Source organism: Capsicum annuum, unplaced genomic scaffold (genome assembly GCF_002878395.1).
Source record: "Capsicum annuum cultivar UCD-10X-F1 unplaced genomic scaffold, UCD10Xv1.1 ctg3487, whole genome shotgun sequence".
In the NCBI taxonomy this organism is placed as follows: domain Eukaryota; kingdom Viridiplantae; phylum Streptophyta; class Magnoliopsida; order Solanales; family Solanaceae; genus Capsicum; species Capsicum annuum.
This window is the reverse complement of record NW_025841744.1, coordinates 99,500-117,492: the sequence shown is the minus strand read 5'-3', so window position 1 is coordinate 117,492 and position 17,993 is coordinate 99,500. Positions and strand designations below refer to the sequence as shown.

Sequence of the window (17,993 nt, the reverse complement as noted above, 5' to 3'; positions counted from 1 at the left end):
AGCCGTCATATTACTTACCAATTTTGGAGCATAACAGGACAGTTGGGTAAATTTCAATACATATTCTTTGACCCTCATCTTCCCTTGTTTTAGATTGACAAATTCTTCGGCCTTGACCTCTCTCTATTCTTGAGGAAATAAATGATCCAGGAAAGCTTTAAAAAACTCCACCCATACAGCAGGTGCAACACCTTCACCCCTGAACTCTTCTCATTTCTCATACCACTGGTTGGCTACGTCCTTAATCTGATTGGCCACCGATTCTACCCCAGCAACACTAGCATGCATGACTCTAAATATTTTTTCCATTTTATATATAAATCCTTCAGGTTCTTCCTCAACCTAGTACCTGTAAAATGGGTGGGTTCAGCCTCATGAACTGGCTAACTTGAGTAATTTCAGAGAAACCAAGTAAAGAACTCATAGCTCTAGATCGATAGGACTGAGAAAACACAAGCTGAGAAATATATGGATTGATTGATGGTACTCAGCATTTGAGACTTCTCTTTGAGGAAACTAGGTACTGTTAGCACCAGATTGAGGAGCCCGAGGTGGGCTAGTTTGGACTAAAGGAACCCTTACAATAGCAGTGAAATCTAGGGCATGAGCTCTATAGTAGATTCACATCCCATGAGTAGGGCGGACATCATCAGCATAGGTGTTCTTCCCACGGCATTTACGGGGAGGCATGATCTGAAAAGTAGAAATGAGGAGTTAGAACACATTCAAACTATATAGCACAAATTAGAACATGAAGAAAAGAGAAACATTCCTAAATGCATTGTAGATTCCTCCTCATAAGTGTGGCACACTACACACCCATAAAAAAGACTCTACTTGACATGACTTTGTAGACACTCTGGGACCCTGATCTGTGCTTTGATACCAAGCGTGTCATGACTCGAGCCAAGACCTTAGCTGAGTCTGGCATCCCAAACCATGAAGGCACAAGAGACCCCTTAACGGGTAATCATAAGCATAAGTCATATAAAATGGAAGTGCAAAATATAAACTGACAACATGATGCTCCCATAATCAAAACTAAAACTTCATAACATAAAACCATGAAAAAACCTAAATCCAAACTAAAACATTCTACGAAGTCTCTGCTGAACTGAATGTATAAGTTTATATAACCCGGTACAAGGCCTTCAGTCGGACCATAAAATTAAAAGGAACCAACAAATGGGAAAGATGTCTTTCAAAGTAAGGGAGGCTCACCAACTCTGAACGTCTAAGAATAATGCACTAGTTAGAAGGACCACAGGACTGAGCCTCAGAACCTAAAATATAGGGGGTCAATACTCAAATTTATTGGTATGTAGAACAATCCAAAAATACCACATACTTCATGTAAAATAAGTGAGAGCACTATGAAAAACAATTTATCATATTATAAGTATAGAATCACATGGGCATAATCAGTGAGTTTCAAAACGTTCTCGTAAGTTATGACTCAACTCTTTGTTTTACTTCTAAGCAAGATGGTACACCCAAAATTCTAATTTACCCATGGGCTATATGGGTCTGCCCTTGACTCGGCAGTGAAGATCCCAACCCAAGTTTTCGCAAGAGCTGAAGTTTTTGATCTCTACTACACCACAAGGTCGTCACCAGCGTACCATCCCCTGTTCCAGGGCAAAACAAAACCCATGTCAGAAAAATATTGTTTTGGGAAATGAGTTATCTAAACTCATGCTTTCTTCGAGTAACTATCTAACTCTCTTTAAGACCAATTTTAGGCCTGTAAAGCATCCATCTTCTAAAGTCATGATCGAAAATCTAAAAAGTCTGTAATTTGTTCCATTTTGAATCTGTCATGGCATATGTGTGATTTGATATCATCATACCAATAGTCTTTTCTTTTAAAACATGTTATTGGACCACCAAAACATTTAAATATTTCAAGAGAGTTCTTATTTTAAAACATATAAAATTCATGCAAAATACACTCTTTTCAATACTTTGACAAAGTGTGGTCATTTCTTCCATCAAATACATGAAATTTATCTTTTAGGACAAAAGAGCTTTTATGAATTAGTAAAACAAGCAAGACAAAACCATATTTTATTATTAAACATTTAAATTCAGGATTTTAGCTATTCGTATAAACAACCACCAAACATTAGGACAATGGTTTCGTAACAAGAGAGGGAATTTCGTAAATCATACTCTCATATAACAAATAAAAACTCATAACATTCATACACATGGATATAATTTATGTTTAGGGAAAACCCCATAGTTCAAAAAAATTTTAATAATAAAACAGGGCTCCAAATGCACGTTGTTCAATAATTTAAAAATCCATTGTGAAGTATACATAAAATATATTCTTAAAGCTTGCACAACAGTAAAATCATGCTTATGAGATAGGGTAGTCCCACATTCCTCAATAGTGATGGAAATATAGAGAAATTTGACCCTCTGGAATTCTGAATCCCTAGGTGTTTTCTTTCTTCTGACTTATGGAATGAAACTTAGGGATTTCACAAAGGCAATAAAACATTTTGGAAATGTTTTAAATAATGGGGAAATGATTTAAATGGGAAAAGACTAAAAAATCCCTCTTAGATATTTAAAACTGACCATGGGAACACAGCCTCCGCGATACGGGGGCTATTTTGGGGGACAAGCCTCCGCGGCGTGGTGTCCATCTCGGAGGACCAGTCTCTGCGATGCGGTGTCCATCTCTAAGGACCAGCCTCAACAATGTGGGGGTATCATGGAGGCTTACTACCTCTGTATCCCAAAAATGCCCCGAACCCTGTTAAAAAATTCCAAAAATCCTCTGAGTTACCCTTTTAACAAACCCTAACATGCTTTAAGGCAAAATTTTAAATTTCGAGCACGACAAAGCCAAAAATAAGCTAGCCAATGTTTGAGGTTGTTACAAGACATTAAACAAGCATTAAAATGGATAGCTCGGTGTAATAAAGCTTTCCTAATGTATGGAATCTGTGCAACGACCGGACCTCAATAGACATTAATTAATTTAGTCAAACCTAATAAAGTGAGTACTTTTAAAATACATAGGGTCAACCCATAATTGAATCCACCCTGTTATTGCAAAACTGGGGAGGCATGGATTCATTTGAGTCATGTTCATTGAAAAATTATAATATATAAATTATTTCTGTATATTTCTTTTATACCTTTGATATTTTTGTGCATTTTTTGGTTTTATTGCTCTCTTAGTGTCACTATACAATTTCATTTTTGTTTTATTGCTCGATTTTGATAATCCTAAACAAGATGGACTTGACTAATAAATCTTCACTATCCATGTCGCTCATTGAAAGCCCACGGTTCCATATTACGTAATAATTAGTTTATCATTCTAAATTTATGATAAATCTTCATAATCCAGAATATACTAAATGATCGATTTGAGTATGCTTACCATTTTTTCTTCAGGAGAAAGATTGTTCCAAGATTATCCAATAATTTGTGTATTCCCTCTCTTTATGTGGATAAAGAGATTTGAGCATGGCATGTGTTTCCGAATAGAAGAAATTATGTCCACTCCTGTTAGCTTTTGGGCAATTAGTATCGCCATTTTTCCTCCTCCCATCCTCTGCCCTGAATGGTGGTGAGGTGGTGGATTGTAAGGAACAACCGCATAGCAATTTTGTGCAGCTAATTTTGAAGATGATGGAGCTTGTTGGTGAGGATGGTAAAGTATTCCACCCAGAACTTCAGATTCCATTTTCATGGACACGAAATAACAACTGTCAAATTTGACTTCAATTGTCCCTTCTGCTTGGAAACAGCTTGACCCTAAATATACAAGAGAATATAACATATCAACCAAGGTGAGCAATTCAATAAAGTTAAAAAAAATATTCAGATGTACGAAGTATTCTACACTCACTCAAGGTCATATGGGTCGCACCTCAAAGAGGCGTGATGCATGCAGCTAATCTGAAAGCAAATTGGTCATTGTGATGCATTTAAGCAGTTTATAAAGCTATAAATTATATCATTTTCAGCACTCTTTGAACACAATTTCAGCACAAATTCAGAACAGAATTGGCAAATTTTCGGTGGCAATTCAGTTAAGATATTTTAATGGGTCAAAACTTAAGGATTAATATTTTGATACATCTATTAAAAAATAGATATCTCATACTCATGACAAATGAAATGTGATTGAAATATAGGTCTAGCCTTGTAATTAGACTTAACAGTTATCGCACATGGGAATAAGTAGAAAAAACTAGCCTAGTAGTAAAAGACAAAATCCTTGAACTAATTATTACTTATAAAGTGCAATTTTGTTAGATAATAATTTTGATTACTATTATTATATGTTTCATTAGATGCTTCGAAACATAAGTAGTTCTATGTTGAAACGTATGCTAATAGTATCTCGACCTCGTGTTGCATTACGTACGTGTGGCCAAAAGTTGCCTCCTTGATGAGAATGGAGAAAGATGAGACTCGGGAAGATCAAGGAGTAAATTTTGAATATTTTTAGCTTAGTAATAACACACAAATGTTTAGCATATCAAAGTAAATAGAAAAAAAAAATCTGGCTTAGTAATAAATTAAAGATCAAAATCCTAGATCTAATAATTATTTGTAAAGTTTAATATAGTCATCAAATAACATTTTCAATTTCGATTACTAAATAACTTTTTAGTAGTTGTGTCAAAACTTAAGGAATTATGCAATGCTATGTATTTAAAAATATCTCAACCTCATGCCATATGACACGTGGCAGAAAGTAGCTCATGTAGCTACTCCTCAATAAGAGTCGAGAAAGAACAGACTTAGGTAGATCGAGGAGAAAATTAAATGTCTAACCTAGTAAGAATGCACAAATGTTATCACATAACAGAGTAAATAGAAAAAACACCTTCCCTAGTAGTAACAAATCAAAATTCTTGAACTAGTTATTACTTATAAAGTCCAATTTCGTCAAATAACACATTTAATTACTATTATGAAATGCTTTTAATAGATGTGACAAAACCTAGGAGTCGTTTGGTAGGTTGTTAATAATAGATTACTATTATCAATTTTTTTAATAGATATGTCAAAACTTAAGGAGTTATGTCTTGACATATCTCTAAAAATATCTCGACATCATGCCATATGACACATGGCAAAAAGTAGCTGGTGTAGTCACTCCACGATGAGAACGACAAAAGAATAAACTTGTGATCGAGGTAAAAACTGAATATATCTAGCCTAATAATAAACACAAATGTTATCTCAGACCAAAAAATAAAAATAAAAATGGAACATTGATGTGGAAAAAAATACAAATACTTAGTACAAAATAATTAACACATGAAATTTACTAACCTGGAAAGTTATCATGCCTAAAAAGGTAAACTAGTTCAAAATGATGAAGCAAAGTGAAATAATGTTTCCTCAATGAATATGAAGCACTAGTTATGGTTGGAGAAAATTTAAAATACTAAACTCACTTCTCTCCATTTCTTCTCACCTACAATCTATACAACAAAATAATATTTGTATATCTTCTTAAGTTGTTTTTTTAATAGAAGAAAATAAATAACTAAATATATCATATATGAATCAAATAATAAGAAGAAGAAAAATAAAAGGAGAAACATTTACCTTGTCAAAGACACCCTTTTTGTTAATTCAACATATAAAACATGCAGATCAAGCTCCTTTCCTCCAATCATAGAAACCCTTAATTAAATAAATAAATAAAAAGCTATTAAAAAGCGCAGCCCCATGCACACTATGTGGGATCAAAAAAAGGATTAGATCATAAAAGACATTAATTAATTAAGTCAAACTTGACAAGTAAGTGCTTTTAAAATATATAAGGCCAACCTATAATTGAATCCACCCCATTAGTGGCAAAACTAGGGAAGCATGAGTTTATCTGAATAATCTTCGTCAGAAAATTATATCATACAAAAAAATTAAAATAATTGTTATATTTTTTCATCCTTTGATCTTCTTGTGTATTTTTTAATTCTTAAAATTTCTTGAGAAATATCCACACTCCTTTGCATATAATCAAGAATGTCATCTTCCTTCAAAATAAAAAGGTAGAAGCTCCGAGGAACTTTTCTTGTTATAAGAGGGGTTTCTGAGCTGACCAGTAGCTTACACCTACAACTTAAAAGTTGCAGGTTAGAATGTCACGATCCAAATCGGGGCTCTAACTGTGACGAGCATTTTGAACCGTGAAGGTCCGAAACACCCCTATCTATATGGTAATCATGCACATAATTCACATGATAAAAGAAATGCGGAAGATTCACAATACCACAGAAACATGGTCATGAGTCCAATGAAATCAATAATAGGAAATAATGTCCCACATCATCTATCAGCATCTGATAACCGTCTGTGAAATCTCTACTACATGACTAAAACAAACAACTATCTGAAAACTAGGACAAGGCCCCCAGTAGACCCAAAACTATTCAATGATAAATAAACTACCAAACATCAGGCCTTCCAAAATATAGAAGGCTCACCACTTGTATCTGCAAAACTATCTTAAGAATCTACTGATTTTCTGGACCTCTAGACTATGCCTTCGAACTTGGGAGGGAAGGGGGTCAATACAAAGTACAGGTAGGCAGAATAATTCAAAACAAGGTAGAGATTTTTATATAAAATAAATGAGAGCAGATATAAAGCACATTATTATAATATAATTTTGAAAATACATGGGCATAGTATAATGATTTTTCAACAAAAATGCAACACATTTGAGCTAGGTGGTACACCCTACAATTTCACATTTTCACCAACTGTCAAATCTCGGTTGCCACCGAGATTAGAGAATAAGTGAGGGAAAGACACACAAGATCACACAGCAGGGTGTCTCAACCCAATCAAGTATGGTAGTGCACAAGATCACAAAGCAGGGCTCTTAACCATAGTCCCAATTTGGGATGACATAACATCAGGTACATAAAATCACATAGCAGGGTACCAAGTTCCCGAGTCGGAAAATACGGTTTCCAGAGTAGAGTCATTTGACTCATGCTTTATTTGGTAACCACCTATCTCACAAAATCAATGTATTAAACTCTTTTTCATCAATCACATGTCATACTCTACAAGGTATCGTCATACCCGACTTGCAAGTCATCAATACCACATCAACTTTCTAACTTCTCATACCATTTACCACATGCACATATGTATGACTTTCACACCATTAAAACACATACACCATGGTTCTCAACATGCAATTATTCAAGAAGTTTAATCATTCATGAGTAATGTCATGTTAATTGGAAAACTCATGCTCTCAATGGTTTAACACTAGTATAATATGGGGTATAAACATTATCATGGAAAATATAGAAAATCCACAATTCATGTACATCGCACCCTTTTGAAATTTTAGGTCACATGTTCACAATTCAACCATTTCAATACATTCAAAAAAACAACCCTATGATATCTCAGTAATTCTTTCAAAATCATATATCAAAACATGTTATTTGTATCAATTGAAAACCCCCATTTGTAAAAACATATATATACTTGTATAAATTTAAAGTCTTGCATAAATTCCTTTTTAAAAACATACCCATGGAATTTAGGACAATGCCACGTACCTCTATTTACGAAATTAGCAAGTGCTTCTTGAAACCTATGATCTGGGGATTTCGAATCTTCAATCAATTTTAAAAATCCATGGTTGAATCTTGGGTTTCTTGAAGTTCTTGTTTGAAACCCTAGAGAGGATTCTTGATGATTTTAATGAAAATAGGGTTAACTTGCTCAAACATACCCTAAATCCTTTGTTTGGACAGTTTTAAAGGCTAGAAAAAAATTCAAATTTACCCTTAATAACTCCTAAATAAAATTGGAAATTTGAACTTAAAAACCCAATTTTGGGTACCATCGCGACGCGCCATAATCGTGGTGGTCCACTAGAATTCGATGAGTGGGAAATTGGGTGCCTCCGTGATGCGCCACCATCGCGGGGCCCCACTGGAATTTGACGATGGTCAATTTGACCCCCTCTGTGATGCGCTAGACCCCAAAATGACAATGTTTATGACTGGAACCTTAAATTATTCATAACTTCTTCACCGAGGGTCCGTTTTTGATGAATCCTATATCGTTGGAAAGCTAATTCAGTCATTTACGTAATAAAAGGTAGAAATCTAGGAAATTCCACATGAAAAATAATTTAGATCATTCTAGAAGCTAATGCTTAGACTTTTCGTGGATGGAACTTAGCTAAGAATATGTCGGGGTGTTACAATATCCCCCATTGGGATAATTCATCTCCGAATGATGATCCGGAAAACAGACAAGCATGATTCCAAGCATACTAAATCATAGAAAGATTTAGGTAAGGGTTGTACCTTCAACTCCACCATCTACTGGGTCAAAAAGGTGTGTGTATCTTGTTCTCATGTCGCCTTATAATTCCAAAGTGGATTCCTCAATCCTCTAATTTCTCCACAACACCTTAATTAAAACTATTTCTTTACTTCTCCACTTCTATACTTGATGATCTAGGATTGCAATAGGCTCCTCTTCATATGATAAGGAGGCTGTTACCTTGATCTCTTCTATAGGCAATACCAAATAATGGTCTCCAATGCAGTTCTTCAACATGGATATGTGTAACACCCTGATTTTTCTGAACCGGAATGCTACATGGTGCTCATGACCCTGAAGGACCACAAACTAACCCATGACTGATATCTGTACCTGTATACCGCATAATATAATATAAAGATGCAGAAACATGTACTGAATATCCATAAGATTCAAATCTAAATAATACAAAATGTTTGATAAAAATAATGTCTGAAAATGGTATATCAATACCAAAACAAAACTGAAATATCTGTCTGGCATACTATAGTCTAAAATCCTCTAAACTGTCTTAATAAGGAGTTGATGAAACATGTCTCCAACTAACTCCATCTAACAACTGAAATAAACTAAAATGATAAATGAAGAAATAATCATATCATCCTCAAATGAGAAGGACTCACTGCAACTCTGAACACTGGAATACAACTGCTGATCTAGAGCTCATGTCTCTGAAACTATGACGTAAATTAAAAGAAACACCATAGCACAAATGCGTCAGTACGTCTGAATGTACTAAGTATGCAAGTGAGGTAGGCTAAATACAAAGGGTTTACATGCGTGAATAATGCTAACTGATATAAACGTGAGGATACATACATGCATACATAACTGTAACTGAACTCGTGGAGCTACCGACTACTGAGTCTGAATACTGATAACATGAGTTTACTGATACTGAGATACTGAAAGACTGGGTTTAATGATATCGTTATGTGAATCACTAATAATTGAGGAACTGATACTTTATTGCTGAATACTAAAGGATTTAAACTATATTACTGATACATGAATAACTATTTCTTACAATTTTGATTATGAAAAACTAGCCTAATTGACTGTATCTGGCAATCTAATTATAAAGAATAAGTCTGACTAACTGTATCTGACAGCCATGAATATGAAGAACTGATATGCTTGACCGTATTTGATAGTCATGAAAGTGAATACTGGTAGCATAAGTTTATAGATATTTAATATAATTGACAGATGAGTTTTGATAGCTGATATAGCTGATAACATGAGTTTTGACAACTGATGTAACTGATAACATGAGTTACTATATTTGATAGCCCTTCTACTGAATGCTGATAACATGGATGACCGTATCTGACAATCTTGAATTTGATGGAACTATATGAGTCCTATACTGTATTTGAATTAACTATATCTGATAGTCTTGATAAACTGAAATTAGAAGAACTATCTGAGTTCTTTACTAAGACTGGGTAACTATAGCTGACAGTCCTGAAATCTGTAACTGAAACTGTGGAAGGTAGTTGTTTAACCGACATGCCCCAATAATGCATATAGCTAATTTGGGGTCCAATCTCTTCCCCGACTGGAACAGTGTCACTACCTCACCACTGGTAAGGACAACTATGAGAATCCTATACTGGCAGGTACTCAAAATAAGAATGGTGGGAACCTTAAACGAACAGGTTAAGCCACCTCATCAACCCTAAACTGACAGGTAGATATCTCAACCTATACTGGCTACGTAGTTCAGGAGCATAAGGATGGCTTCTAAGAATCGCACCCTAAACTGGTAGGTGAGTTTCCATCCTTGTGCTCACTCAGTGCTAACTTCTACTCCCATATAAAGAGACTAAACATGAATAACTGACTGTACTGATTAACTGAACTGAATTGATTTTGAGTTTACTGAGTTCTGTAGCTGATGGAATAATACTAATATCTAATAACTAACTGAGTTAATGAGATTACTGATCTTACTGAGTATCGAGTTCATGAGATTTCTGAGAGTACTGAATATAGGGATTTCCGAAGTTACTAGGTACTGAGATTTCTGAGATTATTTGAGATTAACTGAGTACTGAGATTTCTGAACTACTGAGATTACTGAACTACTGTGATTGCTGAGATTTCTGAGTTTTCCTGAGTCACATGACTGACTGAATTCTATAGATCTTGACTTGACTGAGTATCATGATAATATGACATGGCTCTAGGCACACAACTATATTATTCGGGTACAAGTACCCCCAGGACTCGATGGAAGGAAACTGACACAACTTGACTTTCTTGAGTACATGACCATCAATAACAATCCATAATACATGAGTGAGGGATTTCATGAAGTACATGGTCACATAATATCTAACATGAATAGGAATGCTTATAATCATGTCATAAATATCATATTCTAATATCATGGGCATTCCAACAACATATTCTATTCATAACAATGGCATGGAAACTATTTAACCATAACGGAATGGCAAACATGTAACATTTAGTTCATATTGTAATAATTTGGGGATAACTCATGTGATACTTCAAAATCATGATCTTGTTACATATAGACACACTATAAATCCATTCCCCAATCATCATGTACATTCCATTAACACATATATTGCACAACAATGACAAGTTAGCTCTTTGAACATAATAGACTAACATGAATTTGTCATATAGTTCACCCCTAAGTTATAATACATGATTTTTATCATTCTAGGCATTTTAGCAAACACTTTGCATGCATAATTTTGGGCATAGGTATACTTATCAACATAGCATTCTTACTCCATCCAAAATTCATGGGTTTCAAATATCATAGTCACATGTTTCATGGAAACACATAAAAATACAACCTTGAAACTCAAACCATAATCATCAACATGAATATAATCATAACAGATCATGAAAATCATAATTTACTATTTAAAAGTTGATTCTTGAGCTCCACGGATGAAAGTGATCCTGGATGAACACTACACATATCTTATTTCTCAATTTCATGAAGACTGATGGAGAGAATTGCTTGAGCTTGAGTCTTTTATGAAAACCCTAGCTTGTTCTCTTGAGAGGATTTTGAGTGAAAGAATATGTTTTGGTGTAAAAAGGGCTTAATTCCGTGTTTAGGCATTATATAGGGGTGGAAAAAGGACCATTTTTGCCCTAAAAATGGACTTTTAAGTCATCTGGACACCCACATGTGCGGCACACACTTTATTGCACACCTTAGGGTGTGCGTCACACATCTTATCGCATATATTAGGGTGTGCGTCGCACTCCTTATCGCATACGTTAGGTTATGCATCGCACACCTTATGTCAGGTAATGTACTCCACTTTGTAAAGTCATAACTTCTTGCTCGGGTGTCAGATTTTAGCGAAATTGGTACCGTTGGAAAGATAGTAGGCTATCTAATACAATATATACAAGGAGTTATGACTAATTGAAGTTGACCCAAGTTTTGACTTTCACTAAAACTTGAACGATAAGAAAACTTTCATCTTGAACTTGAGTTAGGGAACCTCTATGATCTAAATTCATACGCAAATAGATCTCCACACTACATAATTGATTAACATACTACATAATTGATTAACACACTAAATTTATGTAGGGTTCGAGGTTTTTGAAACCTCTATTCATAGGAATGATGGACTTTCATTCTAGTCTAAAATATGGGATATTACAATATCTCCCCCTTGGGAACATTTGTCCTTGAATGAGAATGACTGATAGGGTAGAAAGACAACTAACATAAGTACTGAGCATGAACAACTGAACATGATTTCATGGATGACATGACTGAAAACTGAGCATATCATACTGTACATGCATATCTGATCTATGGGTAGCTGATTTATGAGTGTAGGGCTGAGTGTTCTGATAAACTGACTTTCTCAAACTGAGAATGCATATTTGATGTATAATTGATAAGTTGAATCCATGCATATTTGATGCATGATTATATGACTGACATGATACATGAATGCATGACTGAAAGTACTGGTAAGCTGATCACGCATATCTGATGCGAGAATAATACATGACTAAACTAGATCATGATCATGCAATGGTAAAGATACCAAGTTTGAACTAAAAACTAAGCATGGAACTAAATACCAAGTTTGGTACTGAAATCTAAACATGAGAATGAGTCAGCTCAAAGAAGAATGCTACCATGAACTAAAAATACTGATGAGACTGAGATTGATTACTTAATATGCATGAGTAGAAACATAAGAACATAACTGAGTCTGGAACATAATGCATGAACTGATCCAAGTCTGTAATGTGTGACATGAATAGAGTATCGTATCTTGGATAAAATGAGCCATTGAGTACATGGCTTACAGCTGAGTTCGGATATAGAGGACCACTTACGAATACCCCTACTCCAGACTGGATTCATCAAAGAAAATGACATGTTTGAATCAGGAAGTTTGGGGGCTATTATGTATCTCCCCCTTGGGATACTAGGTCCCTTGAAGGATGCTGGACTGACCTTGCTAAGAGGTTGAGGATGTTGAGGCGATGCACAAGGCACCAAGATACGAAATTATGACTAATTATCTGAGATCTAAAACTGAAGCATGATTCATGAATGCATAGACATACTAACTTATCTGATTAACTGAGTAACTGGTAACTGAATGTTGGGTATGGAAGACTCAATTGTACTTAATCTGAGTAGTTGGATTGAGGCCATAAAGTATTATGCATATGAAAAGGGGCTAATTGAGTAACATGAGGTAATTGATCATGGATTTCATGAAAGGTATATTGTCTGAAAATGTAGGACCAAGCGTATTACATGATTTGGAAACATTCCATAGACGGAGGTATTAGAATACCTATAACTGAGTAGCTGATAACTATATGCTATGGTCAAGCAAGTCTAAAACTGAACTACATTTCTAAGCTGAATATTGATCTGAAGCTGACCCTATATCTTAAGACTGTAACTAGGATCCATACTATGACTAAATACTGGGTCCTGATAACTGGAACTGTAATTGAGATGGCAACCGAGTTATGATAGTCACATAATGAAGGCTGACATAAGTCAAGGATCTGAATATACATTCATATTGTGATTTTTTTTTTCTAATTGTCTAATTACTGCCTCTCGCTAGCCCTTTTCTTGCATACTAAAAGGATATTCAAGCCTATTATCGTATTTACACCCTCATATAAAACATACATGCAATAGTTTGCTCTTAACATGAAACATTAACTCTCTCTCATCAAAGTGACTGCTCACCACTACACTATTCTACAAGGAGAGCTTATGAAGGGTTAAATCAGGCGAACCTAAAACATGAATGGATGCTGACTGAGCATGACACATGACTAAAATTTAAGGAATAGAATGTCAATAATATGGATTTACCAAAAAAGTTCTGAACTGAGTATATACATGATATAGTCTAAATTTATCTGGTCAGTGGGGGCATAGCATGAGTCATGGAAACTGAGTATACAGGGGAGCATGATACATGTACATGAGTTATGAGCTGCATGACCTGATTCTGGAATTTCTGAGTTAATGGAACATAATTTGTAACACTGAGTGATCCAGAACTGAACTCCCTATACTGGGAACTAAAAGCGCACACAATTCTATGGAATGCGTGTGAGCATAAGATGTATTCATGGAATTTGAGACATGAAGAATGCATAGGCATTATGCTGACTGAAGTAAGCTTTACACTAAGATAAGGATGGGTCGGGAATCATCTTCCCTAGCTTCTTTTCTGTACATATTGGCACTACTACTGAAATTGGGTACTTAATCTACCATATCCCCCTTGGCTTTAAGCCATCATCATAAGTCTGTGAACACTAAACTAACCTCTGAACTGAACTGCAATCATCATCACATTCTTACACTCTAATTAGAACATGCTTTCCTTACTAAACACATCAGCTGCCCCTGTTTCCCTCACATACTAATAATATCACATTCACTCCTTCATGCTTAATTTTAAGTCAGTAAAATTAAATTTCTAACTCACACTGTTCAAGCCTACTGATTCATTCTGGCAAAACTATCCCCATGAATACATAGTCTGTTCAATCTAGATATCTTCACCCCAACTCTACTACTGCAAAACTCCTGGGTTCATGCTTCTAACTCTGGGTCACATTCTATTATAAGATTCTGAGAACGGATCGGATCTGATGGAATATCTATATCTGGGTTTGAGAACAAGTTCTCATGATCACGAATGAAATTTGTACAACTTTGAAACATAACTTAACTGATGGGATGCAGTATAAGAAAGCCTTATATTTAGGACTTGAGCTTCACTGTTTCCATTACCTTGAAAATAAGGTATATTTGACATGAGGGGAGCATGATGTGAATCTACATATGTTTCCTAGTGAAACTTGCTATAGCACGATTTGAGACATGAAAAAAGGGAAACTGTTCTTAAAACATCTCGTAGCCTTTTGCACATAACTGTGGTGCACAACACACATATGTACAAGACTCTACTAGATACGGCTTTCAGACTTTGTAGACCTCTATTGGACCTTAGGCTCTGATACCAAGTTTGTAACACCTCGATTTTTCTGAATAGGAATGCTACACGGTGCTCATGACCCCAAAGGACTACAAGCTGACCTATGACTGATATCTGTACCTGTATACTGCATAATATAACATTAAGATGCGGAAACATGTACTGAATGGCCATAAGGTTCAAATATAAATAATACAAAACATCCCATAAAAATAATGTCTGAAAATGGTATATCAATACCAAAACAAAATTGAAATATCTCTATAACATGTTATAGTCTAAAAGCCTCTAAACTGTCTGAATAAGAAGTTAATGGAACATGTCTCCAACTAAATCCATCTAACAACTGAAATAAACTGAAATGATAAATAAAGTAATAATCATATCATCCTCGAATGAGAAGGACTCACAGAAACTCTAAACACTGGAATGCTATTGCTAATCTGGAGCTCGCGTCTCTGAGCCTATGTTGTAGAATAAAAGAAACACCATAGGACAAATGCATTAGTACGTCTGAATGTACTAAGTATGCAAGTAAGGTAGGCTAAATACAAAATGTTTACTTGCATGAATAATGCTGATTGATATGAACGTGAGAATACATACATGCATACGTAACTATAATTGAACTCGTGGAGATACTGACTACTGAGTTTGAATACTGACAATATGAGTTTACTGATACTGAGATACTGAAAGACTGAGTTTACTATCGTTATGTGAATCACTAATAAGTGAGGAACTGATACTGTATTGCTGAATACTGAAGTATTTAAACTATATTACTAATACATGAATAACTATTTCTAATAATTCTGATTATGAAGAGCTGGCCTGATTGACTGTATATGGAAATTTAATTATAAAGAATAAGTCGATTAACTATATCTGACATCCATGACTATGAAAAACTGATATGCTTGACCATATCTGACAGTTATGAAAGTGAAAACTGGTAGCATGAGTTTACTAATATTTAATATAACTGATAGATAAGTTCTAATAGCTAATATAGCTGATAATATGAGTTTTGACAGATGATGTAACTGATAACATGAGTTACTATATCTGATAGCCCTGCTACTGAATACTAATAACATGGATGACTATATCTGACTGTCTTGAATCTGATGGAACTATCTGGGTCCTGTATTGTATCTGAGTTGACTGTATCTAACAGTCCTGATATACTAAAATCTGAAGAACTATCTGCGTTCTTTACTAAGACTGGGTAACTGTAGCTGACAGTCCTGAAATCTGTAACTAAAACTGTGGGAGGTAGTTGTTTAACCAATATGCCCCAATAACATATATAGCTAAGTTGGGGTCCAATCTCTGCCCCGACTGAAGCGGTGTCTCTACCGCACCACTGGTAAGGACAACTGTGAGAACCCTATACTGGCCGGTACTCAAAATGAGAATGGTGGGAACCCTAAATTGACAGGTTAAGCCACCTCATCAACCCTAAACTAACAGGTATATGTCTCAACCTATGCTGGCTACGTAGTTCTGAAACACAAGGATTGCTTCTAAGAATCGTACCCTGAACTGGTAGGTGAGTTCCCATCCTTGTGTTTACTCGGTGCTAACTTCTACTCCCATCTGAAGAGACTAAACTTGAATAACTGACTGTACTGATTAACAAAACTGAACTGATTTTGAGTTTACTGAGTTCTGTAGTTGACAGTATAATATTGATATCGAATAGCTAACTGAGTTCATAAGATTACTGATCTTACTGAGAACTGAGTTCATGAGATTTCTGAGAGTACTGAATTATAGGGATTTCTGAAGTTACTGGGTACTGAGATTTTTAAGATTATTTGAGATTAACTGAATATTGAGATTTTTGAACTACTGAGTTTACTGAATTACTGTGATTGCTAAGATTTCTGAGTTTTCCTGAGTCACCTGACTGACTGAATTCTGTAGATCTTGGCTTGACTGAGTATCATGATAACATGACATGGCTCTAGGAACACAACTATATTTTTTGGGTACAAGTACCCCCAGGACTCAATAGAAGGAAACTGACACAACTTGACTTTGTTGAGTACATGACCATCAATAACTATCCATAATATATGAGTGAGGGATTTCATGAAGTACATGGTCATCATAATATCTAACATGAATAGGAATGCTTATAATTAAGTCATAAATATCATATTCTAATATCATGGACATTCCGACAACATATACTATTCATAACAATGGCATGGAAACTATTTAACCATAAGGGAATGACAAACATGTAACATTTAGTTCATATTGTAATAATTTGGGGACAACTCATGTGATACTTCCAAATCATGATCTTGTTCATAGCATGGAAGACATAAAGACAAACTATAAATACATTCCCCAATCATTATGTATATTTCATTAACACATATATTGCACTACAATTACAAGTGAGCTCTTTGAACATAATAGACTAGCATGAATTATCATATAGTTCACTTCTAAGTTATAATACATGATTTTTATCATTCTAGGTATTTTAGCAAACACCTTACATGCATAATTTTGGGCATAGGTATACTTATCAACATAGCATTCTTACTCCATCCAAAATTCATAGGTTTCAAATATCATAGTCACATGTTTCATGGAAACACATAAAAATACAACCTTGAAACTCAAACCATAATCATCAACATGAATATAATCATAACACATCATGAAAATCATAATTTACTATTTAAAAGTTGATTCTTGAGCTCCACGGATGAAAGTGATCCGTGGATGAACACTATACAAACCTTATTTCTCAATTTCATGAAGATTGATGGAGAGAATTTCTTGAGCTTGAATCTTCTATGAAAATCCTAGCTTGTGTTCTTGAGAGGATTTTGAGAGAAAGAATATGTTTTTGTGAAATAAGGGCTTAATTCCATGTTTAGGCATTATATAGGGGTGAAAAAAGGACCATTTTGCCCCAAAAACGGACTTTTAAGTCACCTGGACACCCACATATGCAGCACACACTTTATCGTACACCTTAGGGTGTGAATCGCACATCTTATCACACATATTAGGGTGTGTGTCGCACTCCTTATCGCACACGTTAGGTCGTGCGTCGTACACCTTATGTCAGGCGATGTACTCCACTTTATAAAGTCATAACTTCTT

General features: G+C 35.0%; 1 pseudogene; it reads right to left on the bottom strand.

Moving 5' to 3' along the window:
* Positions 1–621: 621 nt before the first annotated feature.
* LOC107848883 overlaps positions 622–17,993 on the bottom strand; it is a 104,336-nt pseudogene continuing 86,964 nt past the window's right edge.